General features: G+C 37.9%; 1 pseudogene; it reads left to right on the top strand.

Moving 5' to 3' along the window:
* The first annotated feature begins 2,512 nt into the window (after positions 1-2,512).
* Positions 2,513-3,287, top strand: LOC122731621 (annotated as a pseudogene).
* Positions 3,288-4,647: the final 1,360 nt, after the last annotated feature.

Here is a 4,647-nt window from a genome sequence, read left to right as displayed (position 1 = left end):
ATTTATTTCTCATGACTTTCCTTCATTGCTCTCATTTCTCTTTCCATTCTTTCCTCCATCTCTCTAAATCTTTCTTCTGTCTCTGTCTCTCATATTTTCTCTTCAAAATCTCTTTTGAGTATTTCCATGGCCTGAGATCAATTCATATTTTTCTTGGAAGCTTTTAATGTTGGACCTTTGACTTTATTATTATCTTCTTCTTCTGAGGGTGTAATGTGGTCTACCTTTCCCCCAAAGAAGTTTTTGATGGTTGGCTGCTTTCTCTGCCTACTCATCTTTGCTGACTATTTCTTGGCTTTTAACTCCTTTTTAAAGTGTAGCACTGCTTCCAGGACACATTGTTTGAGATACAGCATGGTCCAGGGGGTGATTGAACTTCTTCTCAGCCTGCCTGGCCTGTGAATAACCATGGCCACTTTCTCTTTTAACTGGAAACAGAAGTCTGATTGAACTCTGATTCTTTATGGTCAGAAGCTTGCATGCCTGTGCCCATCCTCCACTGGGCCACCACCACTCAATTCAGCCCACTGGTTCAGAACAAGGTTGCTTTACACGAAATCCACAGAGGCTGCCTCCACTTCACCCTGGCCTACTGCCAAAGTCTCCTCACTAGTCTTTAATTGGACCTTCAGAAGCTGCTGGTCCTGAAGACTCTGACAGACACTGGAAGTCTGTTCCTGGCTGGGTCCAGACTGTGTGCTAAGCTTTTCAGCCTGATCAGTAGATGATCACAATTGCTCTCTTTTGCTGAAAAATAGTCTCACTCTGTTCACTCTGTTCTTATGTGCACTAGGCTACTCTCTATTTTTTTTTTACTGAATTATTTGGGCATGAGTGGATGGGTTTATCTGGAGCTTGTTGAAGGCACAGCCTCTCCTCTGCTATCTTGGTTCCGCCCCGGCAGTCTTTATTCTTAAGATCTCATGATTTAGCAGAAGATACAAGAAAAATGGACAAAAAAAATCAGATAAACAACCCTTTTTTGGCCTTCTTTCTCCAAACGAAACTCACCAAAACCAGTTGATATATAATGATGTTGATGATTAGTGGTAGAAGTGAGGTGGGTGGGTGGGTACTGACCTCTGATTTCTTGGGTATAGGAAACTCACAATAAAGAAACTTCCTCTGCCAGCATAGATCGGCAACTTCTCTAGAACTTCCAGTCTTAGAAATTTGACTGGGAGGAACTGAGAGGTTATGGGACTCACATAGTCCTATTTCTCTTGTGTATTAGAAACAAGACTTGAGCTGAAGTCTTAATGAGTTCTTTATTCATTATGACATACTACCTCTTGCTTTGAAACTATATCCTCATTTCACTGATAACATAAGAGACAGGGTAGCACACTGTGGAGGCAGGAGGAAGTATTGAACTCATTGTCAAAGATCTTGGTTTGAGTATCATCTCTTATGCTTACTCTCTATGTGATTTTGGGCAAGTCTTTTAAACACTCTAAACCCTTAATTTCCTTATCTGAAAAAAAGAGGTTAAAAATACTTATGTCTCTTGCTTCAAAAAGCTGTTGTGGAAAAAATCACAATGTTGTTAAGGTTGATATTATCTCATATGACTTTTATAGGCTTGCAGAGTGCCTTCTTACTGATTCTTCAATTTAAATTGATTTTATTAATACTATTTCTAATCATGGCATTAACAAAGTACTATGTAGATGTGGGTTATTATTGTTAGCAATAATTCCAGTAGGAAGCTAAATATTGACAAATATTGGAATGAAATTGTGATGAAATAATGGGATTTAGCAGATACCCACCTGGAGATTAATCTATACTGATTGAATCAAGTGAGAGTGATTGACTGCTGATTAAGCCTACTTCAAGTTAATTGGATTGTATCAAGTTAATTGGATTGTAATCACACCTGGCTGTCCCTTAAGAAGGTATTGTTCTCAGAAACTAGACTGTGAACTCAACTTGAGAACACCTTCAAAGACAATGGATTTGGATGACGCCAACCAATCACCTTGAAGCAGGGTGTAAGGACGGCCTCTGTTCCAGATGTATAAAAAAGCTTCCACAAACAGCTTGCGAAAAGGGTGTTCCTGATTAAAGCAGGCTCGTGGAGGAGGACTTCAGGAAGAACCCAACCAGGCTGGAACTCTAGGCTAGACTGGAGCTGAAGCTTCTGATTTAAGGTGACCACAATTTAGATTTTAAACATCACAAAATGAAATATTCATTCATTGTAAAACCATAAATTATACACATACATGCACACATACACACGTGTATATATTTTCATATTATCTTGAGCTTTGAATTATCCATGGCCTCATTTTCTATTGTTATTTACCCTTAGGTATGGATTACTCATATATTTGTGCTTCATCTATTTTAAAGAAGATTAAGATTTTCTTATGTGATCAGTAATTCTTAAGTATTTTTTTCATATATGTTAAGTTTATATAACTCAAAGGCATCTCTGGATTATGATCACTGCTATTTATTTTATTTGAAAAAGAGAAACTGGCTCTTCCCCCAGCTCATTGCAGCAATGGCTCATGGGCCTAAGAAACACCTGAAGCAATTCACCACCCACAATCACTGGATGCTGGACAAGCCAACTAGCATGTTTATTCCCAGACTTTCCCCAGGGCCCCACAAGCTGAGAAAGTGCCTCCCACTCATCATAATCCTCCACAACTATCTCAGGTATGCCCTGACAGGGGATGAGTTTAATAAGATCTTCATGCAGTGGTATATTGAAGTTGTTGCCAAGATCCACATGGACACAATCTACCCTGTTGTCTTCACAGATGACATCAGCATTGAGAAGACTGGTGAGCATTTCTGTCTGATTTATGACATGGGCTGCTTTGCTGTTCATCACAACACACCTGAAGAATCAAAACATAAACTGTGAAAAGCAATAAAGACCTTTGTGGGCACCAATGCCATTCTGCATCTGGTGAGCCACAATGGTGCACTATCTACTATCTAGATCTGCTCATCAAGGTGAACAATACAATTCAGATAGGTCTGGAGATGGGCAAGTGCACAGATTTCCTGAAGTTTGACACTGGAAATCTGTATATGGTGACTGGCAGAGCTAACTTGAATATAATTGGTATGATCAGCAACAGGGAGAGATATCCAGGCTCCTTTGATGTGGTCTACATGAAGGATGCCAGTGACAACAGCTTTGCCACCATGCAGTCCAAAATTTTTTTATTATTGGCAAAGATAACAACCTTGTATTTCTCTCCCCAGAGGCAAGGATATTCCTCATCATTGCTGAGGAGAGAGACAAGAGGTTAGCAGCCAAATAGTGAAATGGGTGAATGCTGGCATGTTACCAAATAACTCTAGACAAATAAAGACCTTACAAAGTGGAGAAAAAAAGAAAGAAGAAATTGTTGACTGTGATTAAAATTTAATCTAATTTTAGGGGAATTATTTTGCCCTTTGCAGTTTAAAATTTTGTTCAGTGATAGAAAAAATACCACCTTCCAGAAAATTAACAGGGCAAAAGATGTAGCTTATTTGAATGTGTCAGTTATATGCATAGTTATCTAATCACTGAGTGACAAAAAAAAATCTTATTTGGAAGTGATTTTTTTCCCTTTCCCACCATCTCTTATAACTCCCCTTGATACATTCAGGAATTAAAATATTACAGCTAACAATGTAGTCTAACATAAGCCAATTTGTGGTTTCTCATTATGAATACATTCTGGATTGTTTCTTGAATTAAGATGTAACATGGGAGCCATGCCAAGTCTCAGAACAAATTAAGTCCCTTACAGTTGGTTAGAATTTGTCCTCAATGAATACAGAAAAATTTTAATCATTTTTACATCACTCAATCTCCTTACTATTTGATGGGTTGCAGGCAACATTAAATTAAAAAAAACCACATATCTACTTAGAATTATCTAAGACATTTCCAAAAGACTCATGATGAAAATATGCTATCTACCTTCAGAGATAGAACGATGAATCTCAGTGCAAATTGGAGTATAATTTTCTCACTTTTTTGAGATATGGCCAATATGGTAATATGTTTTGCATGATTTCACGTGTATAATTGATATCATTTTCCTTGCCTCCTCAGTGTGTGCAGAAGGAGTAGGAGGGTGGTAGTGAATTTGATTTAAAAAGAAAAGAATTTTTTAAATTATAAATACTATAACTTAAAATACTTATATTGTTTTATATACATGCTTTCATTATGGTAATGAATTATTAGGAATGGAATGACTACAATGACATGGAAGGAAATAGTCAGAAATTTAATTTATGGAGAACAATAGTTATAATAATTTAAGTACCTACTATGTACAAGACCGTGCTGGGCACTAGAAGTACAATTAAAAAAAAAAGTCAAAATGGCCTCTACCGTTGAGAAGCTTGTGTTCTACTGAAAGATAAAACATAGTAAAGGGAAAATGATGTTTTAAAGAGAGGGCAGAAACACTTAACGACTTCAAGGGTTAGAAAAGGAGATAGGAAAATAGATGAACAATGAGCTGAGCCTTGAAAGAAGTTAGGGATTCTAGGGGCAGCTAGGTGGCACAGTGGATAGAGCACCGGCCCTGGAGTCAGGAGTACCTGAGTTCAAATCCGGCCTCAGACACTTAACACTAACTAGCTGTGTGACCCTGGGCAAGTCATTTAACCCCAATTGCC

Source organism: Dromiciops gliroides, chromosome 6 (assembly GCF_019393635.1).
Source record: "Dromiciops gliroides isolate mDroGli1 chromosome 6, mDroGli1.pri, whole genome shotgun sequence".
NCBI classification, from domain to species: domain Eukaryota; kingdom Metazoa; phylum Chordata; class Mammalia; order Microbiotheria; family Microbiotheriidae; genus Dromiciops; species Dromiciops gliroides.
Note: the sequence above shows the minus strand (reverse complement) of the source record. Positions and strands in the feature narration are given on the sequence as shown.